The 18,922-nt window shown below is 45.2% G+C and overlaps 2 protein-coding genes across 2 annotated transcripts in view; one reads left to right on the top strand and one right to left on the bottom strand.

The window, feature by feature from the left end:
- LOC134840454 (calmodulin-lysine N-methyltransferase-like) overlaps positions 1-15,483 on the bottom strand; it is a 525,993-nt gene extending 510,510 nt beyond the window's left edge. Inside the window, exon 1 of the mRNA XM_063856261.1 lies at positions 15,472-15,483. The gene's annotated coding sequence lies outside the window, so the exon portion shown is untranslated. The remainder of the gene's footprint in view (positions 1-15,471) is intronic.
- Positions 1-18,922, top strand: part of LOC134840457 (adenylate kinase isoenzyme 6-like) — a 478,618-nt gene that overhangs the window by 405,932 nt on the left and 53,764 nt on the right. The window lies entirely within an intron of this gene.

Genomic DNA, 18,922 nt, shown 5'->3' with positions numbered 1-18,922 from the left:
TACCTAGGAAGCACAGATTTTTGCCCGGGACTTGTGCTACTGATGGTGGAAGCGCTGCCATCCCTCCCAGTCCTGGTCTCTGTCTGAACAGAAACTCCACGTTCTGGTACTCTCTTTTGAAGTCAGCTTCCAATCTTGATTTGAAACTCATGTCCGCCGTGATGCAGATCGCGCTAGTACTGTTTGACAGGATGAAGTCGCTATCCGTTATCATGATGTTTTCCGAGTACTCATTGGGTATTTCGAATTTCGTTTTGAAATTCCGACCTATGGTAGGCTCTGGCTCTTCTTCTTCCAGTTCCAATTCGCTTGTTTCTCTCACTTCCTTGAGCTTCTTTATCATCAAATTTTCGGTGTGGGTAAGTCATACCCCCACTCCCCGGACAAAAATATTTATCGACGTCCCCGTCGATGTTGTCGGGTCTGAATTGTCCGGAGGAATGTCCAGTGGCCTGTCTGTTGCCGTCCATCCGAAAAGAGGGTCCTCTGTCTTCATATAATTTGCCGATGACACGTCGACTTGTTGAATGCTTTGTCCTTCGTGGCTCTCGTCTTTGACGTCGCGCATCCACTCTAGTATCCTCAAGTTCGTGTTCTCCCTCCTCTCTATCTCACTCTGTTCGAGATCCGTCTCCAATTCTGGTGTCGAGTAGTCTTTCTGCGGATAGTGTCCACCATCGTCAATGACCTGCCATTCCTCTTCGGCTTCCAGTTCGCCTGCACTCAGTAGTTCCTCGCCCAATTTGTCTGGCTGTATCTTATCGATCAAGAAGTCATCCCCGTATCTGTTGTACCTCATGCCGGTCCGTTTACGATTGCTAGTCCTGGTTCCCGGTGGTATTGGTCGATCTGGCTCCATCCAGTTCGGCACCTCATCTTGCTCCGGGTCGTTCCAGTCTTCTTCTACAAACGATCCTGCTTCAGACTCCGCCTCTATCTTTTCATTGTCGTCCAAACTCAAGTTCTCATTACCATCATTTTTCTCTCTGGTGCCTTTTTCATTCACTTCGCACGCTGGCTCTACCACCAGGTACTCGAGACCCTCCATGTCCTTAGATATGCACCAGTCCTCCGGGGACGGGACGTGAGGCTTCAGATTTTCATAATGTGCTGCTCGCCCAGTACTCAAGCGGTAGAACCGTCCTTGTTGATGTACTTCCGTTATCATGAATGGTTCCCTCCACTTCTTGAGTAGTTTCTTTGTTCCCTTGGGCGGTATGACATTTTGGAAGACCCACACGTATTGGCCCACTTCATATGGCTTTGCTTGTAATATTTTTTCGTCATATTTTCTGCGTTGTCTCATTTGCGCTTGCGCCGTGTTCCTCCTGCATAGCTCGTTTAGCTCCTGTTGTCTTTTGATCGCTTCTTTCACGTATGCCTGAGGCGACGTCCTTTTCCCCTCGTATTCCGGGTAAAAGAATGTCAGAGGCATTGCTCTCTCCCTGCCCGTCAACATCATGAAGGGACTGATGCCCGTCGTTGAGTGCTGTGTACTGTTGTAGGCCCCTACTACCTGTGGCAGGTATTTATCCCAGTCCGTCATGTATCTTGAGCAGTACATCCTTAACATGTTGACCAGTGTCCTGTTCTGTCTCTCTACCAACCCATTGGTCTGTGGATGGTAGGTCGTCGAGTGTGCTTCAGCAATGTGCAATCTCCTCATCAATTCTTTTGTCAAGTCCCCCACAAAAGCTTTGCCGTTGTCCGACTGGAAAGTCATTGGACAACCATACCGCAATATCCAATGCGTTATCAGATGATCACATGTCTCCTCGGCCGAGGCTGTCTGGCACGGAACCGCTTCCGCCAACTTTGTGAAGTGATCTATTATAACCAGTATCTGGTTATATCCTGACTCCGTCATGCAGATTTTTTGATGGTCTATCTGCACCACTTCATTGAACTCTGAGCTCTCGACGGACTTGAGGGGGAACTTCATCTTCCTTGGGTCTTTTACCTGGAGGCATGCCAGGCAGGCATTCACCCATCTCTCGCAAGCTTTTCTCATCCTGGCCAATCAAACCTGTGAAGTATCCCTTGTTGTACTTTATCTATCCCCTGGTGTCCCATCTGGTCGTGCGATCTGAAAAGCACCTCCGTTTGATACAATTGTGGTAGTATGATGAGGCTGTGTTTGTGTAATATCTTCTCCTCATCTTTCCTCTTGCATGCTACCACCCCATCAGCTGTGTGGTAGAGTAAGTCTTTCTTTTCTTTGTAGAACTGGCTCAAGATCTTGTAGCTGTCTTCCTCGAGTTCCCCCTTCTCCTTGACCCCCGACTGGATCCATTTGGATAGGTTACTTGTCATTTTGTCTTTCTTTTGGGCTCTTATTAGGTCTGACAGCCTATATCTCGCCTTGACATGCTCCTTTAGCGCCATGATCTGTCCATTCATCTCACCAGGGTTGTGGATGTCATCACTCAGCTTCACGTATATCATCCTTTTCACAATTTTCATATCATCTTCTGGCACCAAATTCGTTCTGAAGTTTGAGTTGCATGATAGTTCCCTGAATGGCTTCCCTGAAACCGCAATTTTCTCAAGTTCTTCACCACCTCGTATATCCTGTATGTCCAGATTGTGCGTTCCTGAAGATGGATCTGTCTGTAACTCCCTGTGGTGGTGCCTCATCTTCTCTTCCGCCAATATCATGCGCAGACTGTCTTGGTTTTCGCTGCTCTCATCCGAGTCTTCATCCCATTCTTCACCGGACAGTTTTTCTTCTCCGGTTTCTTCTTCCGTGAACATGGACCACTCCCCGGACTCTTGACCTAGTCCCAGGTGTTCAGTATCTTCTTTGAACGCCACTTTCTTTTTCCTAACCTTGGTCTGCTCCAGAATGTTTTCGGGGATTTTGTCAACTAGTGACCGCACGACATCTTTGCTGTCAGTGACGCATCCTCTTGAGGAGTCAGTATTGTTCACTGTTTCTTTTCTCCGAAGTATAATGACTTCCGGATCCTCATGACCCTTCTCTTGGATCACGGGCTTATCATCTGATAGTTTCTCCAGCAACCTCATTAAGTCATCATCTATCTGTGCAGTTCCCGCTTCTACCTGGTTAAGATCATAGCCTTTTGCGTTGAGCGTCTCCCTCACGATCTTCGACTTGAGTATTATCTCTATCGGAATCCTTCTGCTCTTCTTCAAGATGGTCTTTCCTGGGGGTTCTTTAGGTAATTCAGGATGATCTTCAATCGGTTTGCCTGATTTGTCCAGCCATCTCGTGAGTGGAAGACTGTCGTACGTTTCCTTGTCCATGAAGGAGAAGCCATCTTTGATTTCAGGTCTGTCTGCCTCTCTTTGCTCTTGTCTCTCATAGAACTCCGTCTTCTTACTCAAGCTGTCGGCATTCTGATGTTTATCTCGTGTTCTATGCTCAATTATCATGTTGTATCCGTCCAGGCGAACTATCCACCTCCCAATGTAACTTTGGTCCATTGAGTACGTTTTCAGCCAGCTCAGTGCTCTGTTGTCGACTCGCAACTTGAATGGCTCACTGCCCAGGTATGCCCTGTATTTCTCGACAAAGGTAACCACCGCGAACATCTCTGCTTTCGGTGCTCCGTACTTCATTTCCGTGTCACTTAGGACTTTGCTCCCGTACGCTATTGGTCTCAAGACTGTCTTCCCATTCCATTCTTGTTCTTGATGGAGAATTCCAGAAATCGCGACTACCGACGCATCCGTGTCCAGCACGTACATCCCTTTTTCAGTCGGCATACCCAGTACTGGTGCCTCACATAGCTCTTTCATTATTCTCTGGAATGACTCTTCTGCTGCGTTTTTCCACGTGAACTTCTTGCCCTTGTGTCTCATTAATTGTTGCATCGGGTATACCTTGTCCGCATAGCCTTTGATGAACTCTCTATAATAGTTAGCGAAACCCAGGAAGCTCATCAACTGGTGTTCTGTCTTCGGTGATTTCCAGGTTAGGACTGCTTCCACGGCGTCCGGATCATGTCTGATGCCGTGCTTGTCTACCATCCTGCCCAAGTATTTTATTGAGTCCTTGAGTATCTCGCACTTTGATGGTTTACACTTTAGCCCCGACCTTTTCATGCATGCAAACACTTCGTCAAGTCTCTCAAGGTGGTCTTCTAGTGTGGGCGTCGCTATTACTACGTCATCCACGTAGCACATTACCAGATTGCCACACTTCTTCGTCACGCCTATCAGCGCGTGTGCCATCAACCGCTGAAACGTGGCTGTGGCATTACAAAGTCCAAACGGCATCCGTTTCCATTGAAACAGACCCAACTCGCAGGCAAACCCTGTCTTGTCCCTGTCCTGCTTCCTTAGTGGTACCTGCCAAAAGGCCGAGCCTAAATCAAGAGTTGTAAAAAATTTGCATCACCTAACTTCGAGAGGCTCTCATCAATCCTAGGTATGGGATAGGCATCCTTCACCGTGACGGAGTTCAGGTATCGAAAGTCACAACAAAACCTCAACTGGTCGCCTTTCTTTTTGGCCATCACTACTCCACACGGCCACGGTGACTTGGATGGTTCTATCATGTCATACTCTAGTAACGTCTCGATTTCTTTTCTACACGCCTCCGATTTGTGTGGGGTCATGCGCCTCGCCCCCTCCCTGTGCGGTACCGCGTTCTCCTCAAGTTCTATTTCATGCTCAACGAAATTACAACACCCGATATCCGCTTTATGCCTCGAAAAAACTTCTTCGTTCCGCTCTAGTACGTCCTTGATGGCTTCGAGCTGTTCATCTGTCAGTTTTCCTCTCAAATGTTCAATCTCCGGCAGAACCGGTTTATCAGTTCGCATTTCATCTAGTGTGGGCGCCGCTCTGGAAAGTTCGAACAGCTCGACAGCCCATCGTCCGTCTCTGACTTAAGTGATTTGACAAGACCTGAAGAATCTTTTATTTTCTGCAATCGTCTCAAGATACAAATTTTGTCCCTATGATTGGGACAATCAACAACTTCATTTTGTTTTGAGTTCTCAGTTGTTTCATATCGGGTTTTAACCGGTAAAGCATATCCCAGTTTCCTCCCTCTCTGTATCGTGATCGGTATATCAAGAGTATTCATCAAGACACTGACGCAGAGGCCGCTTTTCGTTACCGAGAAGGATCTTCCTAAAACAGCAGCACTTTGACTATTAGGATTCGGAACTATACACACTTGCTTGTTGTCACTTAGTTCATTGTAATTTTTCATCCTCAAGCCTACGATTGCCGCTTCATTCGCCTTTAACCTCACCCTCCTGCTCAAGAATACCGGTGCTTTGGTTTCATTTGCCATTATTAAATTTACCGATTTGATTGCGTACCTCCTATCCGGGTTCCGTATCCTGAACATTGCGTTATTTAGATCAATCGCTACATCGAAATTCCTGATGAAGTCTCTGCCCAAAATGAAATGGTCAGATTCATCTAGAGTTTCTACCACGAGAAAGCTCATCCACAGGTTACGTTCCCCCAAATTGAGGGCTATTATCGGCGTCCTGCCCAGCACCTGAAGAGCCCCTTTGTTTGCAGCTGACAGCCGTATTCTCGAGTCTATCAAATCATTTTTGTTAAAGCCCATTCGTTCCCAAGTTTCGATTGGTATGACGCTCAAGACTGCTCCCGTATCAAGTAACCCACGTAACTGAGTCTTTTTGCCACTTATGTCTAGCACGTGCCCTGTCACATCTGCCTCCGTCCCGATGTGCATCGCATCTTCTTCAAGCATGGCGCAGTGTCCAATCGATCTCACTTGCAACTCTTCTTTCCCTACGTAGATTTGCCCAATTAGGTCTTCGTCACATGTTATCATTGTCTTGGTATAGATGTTGATTCCATCTATATTTAGCATCACCGCGTGTGGACCATAAGCTTCAGTATGCCTGTTATCAACACGTACCGACTTGCTGCCCCCTCTCGTGAGTAGTGCTCTCAACGCTCTAGAAGTCGTTTGTGGGCTTATACAACTCAAGTAATCTGCGTACACGTCAATGTGCATTATTGTCTGGTCGCTCGGTTCGCTCAAGTTTCTGGTTACCTCGTGGCCGCCCACTGTGATTATCGACATTATTCTAGCCCCGATTTTTGATATGCCGAATGGCTTTCCCGTCACCATTTTTACAGTGTTACAATTCCCGGTCTTTGTCGAGCCCGGTACAGCCTCTGGTGTTGGCTTTGATCCAGTTAATGCTTCGTTGAAATTCTGTCTTTCGATCTCCTGCTTTAGTCGTTGCTCTATTTCTTTCGCAGCCAGATCCTGTTTCACTTTGGTAATTGCTTCCGTCGCCGCTTTCTCATAATTTATCTCTAGAGAGTTCCCGGCTGCGGATTCTATCGCACCATTAAGATATGTTACAGCTTTCACTGTTCTCGTCGGCAATTCCGTGCTTGGTGCTCCTAATTTCCTAGATTCAAACTCGTTTTGTCTATTCCGCTGATTCTGCACCGCCGCTAATGCCAACTTATGTTTGGGGTGACTCTGGTCCTTGACCGCTTCCCAGAACAAGGGACAATCCATTCTGAAGTGCCCTTCTTGGTTACAGAAGAAGCATCTCGATCCTATCTTTATGATTAAGCCACTATAGTACTCGTGTTCCTCCATCTGGCTCATGTCCTCCTCATCCGGTGCGTATCCTAGACTCTTCATGCCTTGTTTGTATGTTGTGCAGTCAGCCACGTGGTGATCCGCCGACACGCAGTTCGCGCATGATCTGCGCTTGTCCATGTCATCTCTAGGCTTGTACCATGACGACCTCTGAGGTTGGCCTCCCCCTTGCGTGTTCCTGTTTTCTGAATATGAGTATTTCTTGGGCTTCATCAGCATGTATTCCCTTGATTTCTGTCTCATTTCTTCTGGGGTCGGTGCGCTGTCTTTCGACAATGTGTAGTATGTTGCTAACATTGTTCTTAAGTCATCACTTTTACCCCATCAATGAACTTCGAGGCAATGCTAAAGTTTCTTCTGTTTGTCGACTCCTCTGGGTCACTCCTTCTTCTCAACCTCTCAAGGTCATCTAGGAACCGATCAATTGACTCATCGTCCCTCTGCCTTCTCTTTTCAAATCGCATCATCGCTTGGTGACCCTTCATGCCTGACCCGAATCGATTCAGCAATATTTCGAAGATTTTGTCCGCGGTATCGCGTTCTTCTTCTTTCTTTACAACCACGCATTTTAATGCCGTGCCTTCCAAGTTTCCAAGTTGCTGAGTATGGCTGTGCATGCTTGTCTTTCATCATTTAAGTTATCTTGCTCTAGGTGTAATCTCATCACTTCCACCCAAGTGTCAATGCATCCATCGGAGTCGTCTTTGAATTCTTTTGGCTTCTTGAAAGTTTTTCTTGATTTTCCGTCTCTCCTATCGCTCGAGTCAGTGTTCCTCGTGGCGAAGGCCTCTAGAGTCCTGTTCATCATCTCCCAAGTGCTTGCCCACGTCATGGCATCCGGACCTGCGTTGCTTTTAGCTGTTGAGTCCCCGGACCACTCATTGTGTTTGATGTTCTATTTTTCATGATTGTTTTAGCAGCCGTTGGTGCTATGCTTACCGCATCCCGGTTTAAAGGCAACGGTGTCGATTGCCGTTTGTTCCTTTGTGGTTCCACAAAGTCAACTCTGGTGCCTTGCGTGCGATCCGCTGCCGGTCTTTCTTGTGAGGTAGAATTTCTCAAGATTGCATCCAATTTCGCCTGTATTGCACACGAACTTTCGGCCTGATTCCTGTTCATTGTGTCCATTCTCTTTTCCAGGCTACCTAATTGGCTGTTGACATCATCATATCGGTTTTTCAACTGTTGCATATCTTTTTTGATGTTCTTATCTTGTTCTTCATTGGTGGCATCTACCTTGTCCGACATCTGCTGGAGTCTCTCGTCTGTCGCCTTAGCCAGGTTAAAATAACTATCCAGATACTCGTGTTTGTTGTATTTCAACTCTTTCCTTATCAAGTCTCTATCTTCCTCACTGTACTTTAGTTTTTTGTCGATCTGATTTAGTTTTGTCATCAGGTTGCCAAGCTCAAGAGTAGCTGTTTCATGATCAGCCGTTGTCTTGTTTTCGGCTGTCGCTTCCGTTCTGGCTTGTTCTTCCTTTAGGTCGGCTTCTGTCGCCTTCGTGCTCACTGTCCCAAATGTTCGTGCTCTTTCAGTTTTTGATTCTTCGGCCGTGTTGTCTCTCTCAGTTTTTGATTCTTCGGCCGTGTTGTCTCTTTCAGTTTCATCATCGCCAACTTTTCTGTAAAAGATGTCTTATTTACTTGGGAGTCGTCTTTCACCGTTTCTCGGGTATTGCCTGTTGTGTCTTCCAACGCGTCTATCGGCGAAAACTCCACGGTTTTTGGATTTTGATCTTCCATATGGGGCATCGGTGTGGATTCCGTTGTCTTCTTCTCCACTTCATCTACGCTCTGGTCTGGTGTCTCTAGATCGATTTCAATTGTGGGCCCCGCCTGTTTGTCTTTAGCACCTTCTCTCGTCTTGTTCTCAGTACTACTCTTCGTGCTGACCATACTAACTGAAAAGTTATCTTTTGTCTTCTTTTGGCCCATTGATGTCGTTCCGCGCAGCGACGAGTTATATTTCGTGTTTGATCCAGTTGACCTTTTTTCGAGCACCGGTACCCTACTCCGTCTCATTATTTCTATTTACAATTGCTCCTATTTACAATATTACTATATACACAATTCTATTCTAAGGATAATATCTTTTGTGGAAAAATTATTAAAAGGAAATATACAACGTGATAAAAACCTTTCGAGAAACTTTCTTTATTTGTGGTCACAACCGTACTGGGTTCCGACTAGTCTTGTTCTGTTTTAATTCTGTCTTAAAATACTTATTGTAATTTTACTCCAATTTTTATACCGTCCCTACTCTTCTTTGTACCGTCCCAGGCTTCTTTCTACTGTCCCAAGAATGTTCGGTACTGTCCCAGTACTTTTTGTCAGTGTCCCAAGACCCCTGTCCCGAGAGTACTATCCCAGGACCACTGTCCCAAGACTGTCCCAAGACTACTGTCCCAAGACTAGTGTCCCAAGACTACTGTCCCAAGACTAGTGTCCCCAGGCTAGTGTCCCAAGACTACTGTCCCAAGACTACTGTCCCAAGGCTACTGTCCCAAGACTACTGTCCCAAGACTACTGTCCCAAGACTACTGTCCCAAGGCTACTGTCCCAAGGCTAGTGTCCCAAGACTACTGTCCCAAGACTAGTGTCCCAAGGCTACTATCCCAAGACCAGTGTCCCAAGGCTACTGTCCCAAGACTACTGTCCCAAGGCTACTGTCCCAAGACCACTGTCCCAAGACCACTGTCCCAGGACCACTGTCCCAAGACCACTGTCCCAAGACCACTGTCCCAAGACCACTGTCCCAGGACCACTGTCCCAAGACCACTGTCCCAAGACCACTGTCCCAAGACTGTGCCGTCCCAAGACTGTACTGTCTCAAGGCTGTACTGTCCCAAGACTGTACCAAGACTGCTCTGGTTCAAGACTATCCCAGGACTGCACTGTCCCAAGACTTTCCCCAGACTGCACTGTCCCAAGACTTCTTTGGCACTGTCCCAAGACCTCTCTGGTACTGTCCCAAGACTTCTTTGGCACTGTCCCGAGACAGTTAACAAGTGTTTGAGCGGTGGGACCTCCTTCTTTTTCGTTGTAGGGACTTCTTGATTCACTGTACCTTGTACCACCACCCAAGCTCTAGTAAAAATTTTCCCAAAAACCCTCTCTTAGTGGCCAAATGCTGACCCTCCTTTTTTAGTTACCTCTTTTTCAATGTTCCAAGCAACTTGAAACCAAAACCTGTGCGCAGGTATCTTGTGATCACCTGTTCGTATAAAAGTCAAACACAAATCCTTACCAAAATGCAACAAAAATCTAAGCAAGAAAAAATAATAAAAACAAAGAGATGAACCTAAAAAATTCAAAGGTGACAAATGTCTACCTTCTATCGAAAAAATGTCTGGTACTTAATTGCCACGCGTTTTCCTCCCCCCTGCTAGCGATCTTATGGGGTATCACAAAAACTGCCTATGTCCGTTCCCCCCTACCGATCCGACCAGGGACCTACCTTAACCTGATTCTAATTTTGGATATCCGCTTCCTATGACCAACGCGTGTAAATATCTAATGTAACTAAGTCGACGATGCCGAGCAATTAGTTACTCTAATGTTTCCACCTTTTTACAAATTATAACCGCCAACCTCTAACTTAACCAGCCCCCCTTCTAACCTCCCCCCTGCTTAGCCCCGCTTCTTAAGCCTAAAATTACCTTAAGCGCCGGGTGCTAAACCTCTCAAGAGAAAACCGTATACCTGTCTCCAGGCCTGCTCAAGTAAAAACGTTCCTCAAAACCGGGGGAGTTCGCTTATCCAATTTTACACTTATCTCCTATAATGTAATGTGGATTTTAACGATACCCGTTCTGCCCAACTTGATAACTCGAGAACTGCCAAATCCTTCTTGGCTACTTTCCCACTCGACTGGTCACCTCTTCCAGTCCAGTCTCCTATTGGTTCAGCTCAAGTGCTCCTGAACCACTTTCCCACTCGGCTGGTCACCTCTTCCAGTCAAGTCTCCCATTGGTTCAGCTCAAGTGCTCCTGAACCACTTTCCCACTCGGCTGGTCACCTCTTCCAGTCAAGTCTCCTATTGGTTCAGCTCAAGTGCTCCTGAACCACTTTACCACTCGGCTGGTCACCTCTTCCAGTCAAGTCTCCTTGTTGTCCAGCTAAGTTCCAAGCTATCTGAAAACCCTTGACAACGCCCCACGCTCGGGCACTTTATTGAGGTTACTGGGTTAAATTGCTAGGTTGATCGAAACGATCGAACTTGTAAAACAGTATGGGTATACTATTTAATTAATATAAAGGTTTGATCCAACTAAACTGGTGTCAAAGTCACTGTCTTTTATCGTTTTATGGTTTTTGTTCCTTTTTCTATTCTTTTCTGGTTTTTGTTTTGCTTTTTGTTTTTTTGCTCGTGTTTTTGTCCCCCTAGTTGCCCCCTTTTACTCGGTTAGCTAAGCCTCGTTCGGAGAGCGTACCAGGAAGTTTTCTCGAGTTTTCTTAAAAAGCTATCACGGTACAACCGGAAGGTTTGCACGTTCCTGCCGAACCGTACCACCGGTACTCTAGAATGGGCATGCAGCCCGAAACTGTCTCAAGTGGGTTCGACTCCGTAGTCTTGATGTCGTAAACACCCAGGAGCGCCATAAAAACACTATGTAACATTCGTCTACTGTAGTCACACATGAGGCTTAAGAAAAATAGGCCCTATAACCATTGGCTAAAGAGTCAGGGACACTATCTCTTGTGTTTTTCTACCTCAAATCAGTCGGAGCCAATTCGGTTCGCTTGTGACATGAGACTACAACCCGTTACAGCTTAAAGGCTACTACCAAAATATCCCCCCACTCTAGAAATAAGAACGTCCCCATACTTAGGTCTCTAGATACCCAAAATACATGAACGCCGTTAAAAACCGGGTCTGAACAATCCGTTAAGTTACTTTTTATTAGACAGTGGAACTTTGATCCATTTCAGATGGATCAACCTAAAACTCGCCTTACCTCAACATAACCATCATAAAACACACTCTATAAATTTAAATTGGGCACTCACATCGTAGCACGCTCAAGAACTGGGAGTAATTAAGTTAGTAAACAACTCGAGAATTAAATAATGTAACTAAATGAGTTTAATGTTTGTTAGTTTCAAAAACAGGAACAAGTTTGAACACTAGAGTATAGTTTCTCGTGAACCATTGGGACATTCAAGCTGTCCACCTTTCCATCGAAGGTTCACTCTAGTCCAGTTTGAATGATAATCCAGTCGAGCAATAATAGTCCAATTCTCGGGAATACGCTTCCTTCTGTTTCAGATAGGACAGCTCTACTCTAGTTTTATTTTTTTCTAAAAAGTAAATTTCACTAAGATGAAAGTAAGAACATTTAAAAATAAACATGTACAATAAACAAATATTATACATTAATAAAATGAGCGCCGGGTGACAATTTAAAAAGAAAAACTACAAATATGTACAATATACAAGTATTATACATCAGCTTTGAAAAAATAGCACCAAATTACGGTTAAGAACAACAGTTCAGTGAAAAACAGCAACGGGGCGAAGAGAATAGAGGAAAGGTTAGTCGCGTCGTGATAGGGAATTATTGATGGAAATATCTTGGCTGTAGCAGGTCTGGCTTCTCATTTTGCGGGATCCTCTAATGCAAAGAAGGGCACCTCTCATAATGCAAAAGTTTACACGGGTTCGTAGCCACGAAATAGTTTCAGAATAGTGGGTTCCGCGCTTCTCAGAGGTCAGGAGAGCTAGCTGGGAAATAAATGTTGAAGTCAGGTTGCTGCAGTCACCACTGGTTGAATAGATAATGGGGGTGAAACTTGCGTGCTCCGAGTTCAAAATTCGTTCCTGGTAGTTTTTGATTTTCTCTTGTTCATGATGTTTGAAGGTTTCAGAAATTTTCCGGTTGATATTGGTGGTAGCTCCGGGATTGAAAATTCGGACGTCGAAAAGAGTGCGTTGACCGGTCCGCCAGAAACCCCTTGCTGCTATATCCAATCTTGCTCCATCTTCGGCACGGTTGGAGTTAGTTTGGACAACTGGTTGGAGACTCGGTTCAATGGAGACGTCAAAGCAAGTTTCGCGTATGATGTTCGCCAGCAGGTCACGCAACTCGTTGTGTCTTTTATGAATAAAACCACCAGTGGTGCAATTAAGGGCGTGGGTGATGTCGTAAGGTTTCCCACAGACGCAGGAAACGGGAAGGTTATCAAGACTGATACCGTATCGGAGGCGGAGGAGGTCTTGAAATTTCATTTTGTTGAGAGCATACCCTAACTCTTTGATAGGGAGGGTAGTTAACCACGCTGAGGTGCCTTTCCGTCTCGTATGTTCTAGAAGTCTGTCTTGGCGCTCAGATAGCTTCGGCCGGATAGTTTGCAGGAGTTCTGTTTGCGTCTCGGTGTTTTGTTTCCGAATATAAGCCCTTCTAGATTTCTGATCGGATTCAAAACCAGAGGGAAGATTTTCAGATTGCGTACATATTAAGTCCACGTGTGGTTCGCAAATGTATTCTGAAGCCCGGTTCATTAGAGCACTCTGTCTAATTGGGTCGCGAATGCTCAGGCCGCCCAACCTGGCTGGTAACTGCGCAAGTTCGAGCGACGTGGGATCCAGTTTGCAACCAAATATGGTTTCGAGCAAGTTGTTGATAGAGCTTGAGAGGTTATGCCATGCTTCCGCGGGAGTTTCCATGATGCGCTGAAGGTACGACCATTTGCTTTGCAGGCTGAAAACAAGGCCAGCGTATGCGGCTTGTGGTTCTTGCTCTGCTATTTCAGTCAGCTTTTCCACCATGCTTGTGAACTTCTCTGTTTTTTGCAAGATGAAGTCAGAGCAGAAAGCTGTTGAGCCGATAACACCACCTAAGTACTTCTTTCCCGAAGTGCGAATAATCAACCCGTCACTTTTGAACAGTGCTTCTGCTTCATCGAGGTGTTGTGGTTTGACAACGAGTACTGTTTTGGAGGGCTCCGGGAAGTAACCGTAATTCGGGCCTCGAACTTTCATGAGTTCCCACCATTCTTTGACACGGATAAGTTTCCCTGCACCAGCTCCGTCATCGGCGTAAAAGTTTTTGTGAATGTCGGTGACGGTTTTATCATAGACAAGGGGGATCATGCTGATGGCGCACATGATCATTGCTGCCACGTCTCCTTGAGTGGTGCCTTCGGATGACAGGATGGACTTCCCTCCTACGAACAAGATAGCTGGCTGTTTGTAGAAATTATTGAGGAAGGGGTGGAGCTGGGGGCATAGAATTTCAATGTTATTGAGAGCCGTACCGCGGTTCAGTCTATTGAACGCGTTTTCTGCGTCAATGAACAGGGCTGCTTGGCACTCGTCGGCGTTGAAGGTCTTCTGCATGGATCGGAAAGCAGATTCAATCCCGGCGCTAATACCAGCGCAGGTTTGGAGGGGGCCAACAATCTCCCTAACTTCGTCTTGAAAGCACTGGATAAGGGCGGACGTGATTATTCTTCTAAAAATTTCTCCGATTCCAATAGGGCGGACGCCAGGTGATTTGTCCAGGCCAACCATGCGGCAGTTTGCTATGGGCTGCATCACTGAAGCGGGTAGTTGCTCTGTGGCAAGAATTCTGGTAAGATCAGCGAGAGCGTGGCAGACGTCGTCGGTTAATTTACCAAAACTATCGGAGCAAAGAATACGTTTGGCGCCTGTTGAACTTAGGCCGCTTGGTCCCGCGCCTCCAGTGCTGTTGAGTGCGCATTTGCGGATAAGCGCGCCTGTAATGTTGTATTATATCGATGCAGGAGTAGGTTTAACGGGTCCCTTGAGCAAGGCGTCAGCATGCGAAGGCTCGGCGACCGGGTGTTTTCTCTCCAGTTGAGCGATGAGGTCATCGTCTACAGGCAAAGGTCCTCCAGACTCTTCGCCTTCGAGGAGTTGGGTGGCTTGGGTGAGTTTACCCCGCATGATAAGTTCACTGTACGTTTTCGACAGGTTGACGACTCCCTTTCGGCGCTTGCTTGTAGACTTATCCTGGATTAGCAAGCATTCAGAGACAATTTCGTCTAGATTGCCGTTCGACCAGTGCTCTAAACGGGCTTTAGTACAGATTTTTGTGCTCTTTCACTTTGCTGCGAGCAGATGGTTTCTGTAGCATAAGCGCGGGGAACAAGTGAAAAGCTAAGGAGGCGGAGTGAGCGTTCTTTGGGTCTGAAGTCAAATTTTTCAGAATGCGGATGAACTCCTCCAGGAACTGACTCCATACTTTTCCCTGTGGAAGGGTGAACAGGTTAGGTACCCAGGTGACAATCCTCAAATAGGCTTGATGGAGTGAGGTATAACTGATTGTCCCATGCAGCACCTTAAGACCCTCGTGAGTAGTTTCCACCGGATCCAACCGGAGATCACTTAGTAGTTGAGATAACCCAGTTGATCCGTTCACCGAGGGGGTGACACAGTAGGGACAGTAAAATAGAGAGTTTCTGGGCATTGCTGCAAGTGCTTTCTTTGTAGTTTTGGCACAGCTCATGTGGAACCAGTTGTTACACTGGTCGCATTGGACGCCACTCGAGCTCACGATACCGCTGTGCGGGTAATCCGCATTACCGCATGGTGCTGTGTCTTCTGATTTCTGGGTGAGCAGTCCTGCGTGTGGATCTCGCGTCGCTTCGCTGCTGCTGGCAGACCGAAGTTTTCTCGCCATCTTGCTGGGACGTCAATCACTAGAAACTTGGTCAGGCCAAAGTCTTTTGTCCTTCAATATCGACAAATGTGTTCACAAAAACTGTCGATAGAAAACATGAGAGTAACAAGACGTCTTAACGTGGTAAAGAGACACGATACGACTCTTCACTGGCAAGAAGAGTCACTCAACACGCAATTTTGGGAGGAAATTTAATTTTTCAAAATTTCGAATTGAGCCTGTCATGCTCAACTTTCTCGCGACAACTATTTAATAAGTTTATCACTCTAGTTTTATTGTGACGTCACAATCACTCTAGTTTTATTGTGACGGAAATTGCGAATGGCAATTTCCTACTGCTTTATCTGGCAACTTTCCCGCGATTGTTACTCGATCATTCTGATTTCTCTTTTTCGATTTTCAGTTATCGCGAGAAAATCGTGCATGACAGGCTCCATTCGAGCTTTTGAAAAATCAAATTTCACTCCAAAATTAAGCGTTCTTGTTTTTCTCAAGGTCAAACTTCCAAATATGACCGACTGGCACAAGCTGAAGTTGATATTGAGCCTTTAATTTAAAAATCAGTGTGTGGAAATTTTCCCTGCATACGAGACTATTCCCATGCTTTAGTAGAGAAAATTTTGTGAATTTACGAAAAGCCAACTTTTTCGATTTTGATCGTTTTCTGGAATCTTTTTCAATTTTTTTTTACGAAAACTACTCAGCCAAATCTGAGATAAAGAATTCAGTTGAAAGATCGATTGATATAATTTTTCTTTAAATATGCAGCTAATACACCACTTAAATATTCTGTGGCAATTATTCTGTGATTGTATCACGTGCAGAAACAAGTGGACATTGTTTTAGAGAAGACGCCGGGACCAAGAATCCCAACAGCAGTGCTGTGAATCCCCAACAACAACAAAAACAACAAAATAGAAAAATCACAAGAGTTTTGCGTCAAGTCCATTTTTGAATCTTTCAAATTTACTCATTTCCGTATCAGTGTAAAATATGATCATAATATTAAAACATGTGAATCTAGGATAAGCTGGGCAACTGGTTTTTCGTTCAAGCGTCCGTGGCGCGATTGCGAGGAAAAGCAAATCCTAATCAACCGGTAGGAGTTCCAAATCCGGAACATTGAAATAGTTTCAGTTTTTTAGGTCGAATTTTTCTTGCATCGCATTGGCAATTTGATAGAAACTGCAGCTGCTTTATTGATGGCTACTGTTAGTAAAATTACAAGCGGTCATGAAGCAGATGTGAGAACTTGTTACTCCCAAGCCGTGTAAAAAAGTTTCTTACGGTGTCTTTTTAATCTTTCCTTATTTCACTTTGTTTTGCCTGTTTGTAACATTCGCCCAAATATCACACAGCGACGGAGCGTAGAAAAAGTACCTATTGACGACTGGCAGGCGTCAGTTACCTTAATTCTACTCGTTTTTCACCGTCTCGACCTTGCCAGTTGATTTTCTGGTCTGTCTAGGGCAAAGTAAAAAGTTACCATTTTTAGGCCATCAGTCAAACGACTTTTGATCAGCTTTCGTTTGCATGCGAACACAACCACATAGCTGAGTCTCGGATCCTCAGACTACGTGATTGTCATTAAAAACACGGCTCGAACAACCTATTTTATTATGTTTTTGTGTGACAGTTTTATATTAAATCCATTGGAGATGGATTGACCCTTTCCTTTTTCTATCTACTCATGCTCTGAAATATTAAATAATAACGGTGTTAATTAAGATCTAGGACATTACAGCAGCTGTTATGGTCAGTTTTCACAGTCCCTTCACATATAACAGTCTCTGGGGAACCAAGCCTCCGCTCCCGTGATTTTCTTGAGATAACACTCTTATCTCCTATATTTCGTGTCCCGGGAGGGTTCCGTGGTATTTCTCTTCCCCCCACTGAAGCCTCCGTCTCCACAAATATCTGTCGCTAAGGTCCTTATCGTGTGTTCTTTCCACGATAAGAGGCTCCGTGTTTTTCTGTCTCTGATACAACTGTTCTTCACAAAATATGGCGTCGTTCTGATTTTCGTCTTTTTCTATTCAAAATGGCCGTCTTTTTTCTATTTCTCAGAAATGTTCTTCTTCCAATCGAAATTTTAAAAATAAAAATTCTAGAACATTCTGACCCTCCGTCGCAACACTTTTTTGTTCATAAGGCCTTTAGTCACTTTTTTTTCTGTCGCGGGAAGGTTATGCTGTGTCATCTGGCAGAATGGCACATACTCCCCGGACAAGTCTCCATCAATGTCCCTATTGATCGCATAACACCGGGTTATCGTCAAGTAGTTATCCAATTTTCAGTAACCAATCTTACAAATTGCATAAGAAATTGAAATTTATCTACTCCAACTCAACTCACTACGTGTTCACAAATGGCATCGTACTACATCTCACTGCCTTTCAACATTTTCACAAAATTCGCACCATGAGGAGGGTCCTAGATAAAATTTCTTTTCTGACTACTTACGTCATCTCGCCATAAAACTTCTTTTCGCCTCTGATTAAAAAGTGGGACGTGGCACGGCCACGCACCCGTTAAAATTAACTTAACTTCACTCACCAAGTATAATTAGTCATTTATGCGGTCCTTTCAATATTAAAACTAAGAAACTCTGTGGCTAGGAAAGTTATTGAGTTACCCACCCTTCTCGAGCGAATTTACTCAAACTTACCATGTCGCCACACAGTGAATTTGTGTCTTACACAGGTTAAAAACTTCAGTCGGGAATAAATAGGTAAATATACTCACCTATGCTCCTTATATACATACATAGATAGTAGTAACTAAAATCAACAAAATCAACAATTTTAACAATTGCAACATTTTCAAAGTTTGGTCTGACCAAACTAAATCAAAACAAAAAGTTTCACAAGTTCAATAATCAAAACTTGGTTGATTTGTTCAAGTTTTTACACACAAAGACAATCAAGTTTTTTTCTCCTTCTCTTCCCTTCTTCGGTCATCTTCATTCCATCATTTCTCCATCCTGATGTTCAGCGTCACTGTCTTCCAGAACTTTCTCTAACATGTCCAGAGAGTTGCGGGCCGTGCCCCAACCCTCCTGTTCCAACAGCCTCGGTTTGCAACAAGGTAGCAAGTCCACATTCACCTTCTGCTCCCGGTTCCTGCAAAAGCTGTTGTGAAGACATAGGCTCACGTTTCGTTCTAGGTCAGCTCTTAAGACCTCTTTCTTCTCATCTTCAGTAACACAAGGCGTTCCAGCTACCCGCTTCACCGCTGTGGTGACCGCGTTTCTGTGCGTCAAGAATGCTCGTTTATAGGCTCCTGGTCCAAATCTAGCTGGAAAGATTGATAGGCTTCCGTGTTCCTTGACATGTGACGCTTCGCGCGTTCATACATCCAAGATGTCATCACTGCACGGAACCAAGGCATCAATCTTTGCCTTGACCATATTCTTTCAATGGCTTTAGGTATTCTCAGAACCTTGCAGGTGGTTCTGAAAAGATCCAATTCACTACTCATTTTCACGTTGCTCAGCTGTTCAGGAGTCGGCACGGCCGTCTCCTGCTCACTTGTGTCTGCATTAGCCTCCAACCATCTCACTGCTAGCATGGCGCTAACCACCACGATTGACACTTGTTGATTCTGATCGGGCAACCCCGTGGAGTACAACTCCTCCACGTCCCAGACTAGGATCAGATTCCCGCGTTTAGGGTACCACAACGTCTGCGCCAAGCAGT

Source organism: Symsagittifera roscoffensis, chromosome 2 (genome assembly GCF_963678635.1).
Source record: "Symsagittifera roscoffensis chromosome 2, txSymRosc1.1, whole genome shotgun sequence".
Lineage (NCBI taxonomy): Eukaryota > Metazoa > Xenacoelomorpha > Acoela > Convolutidae > Symsagittifera > Symsagittifera roscoffensis.
Note: the sequence above shows the minus strand (reverse complement) of the source record. Positions and strands in the feature narration are given on the sequence as shown.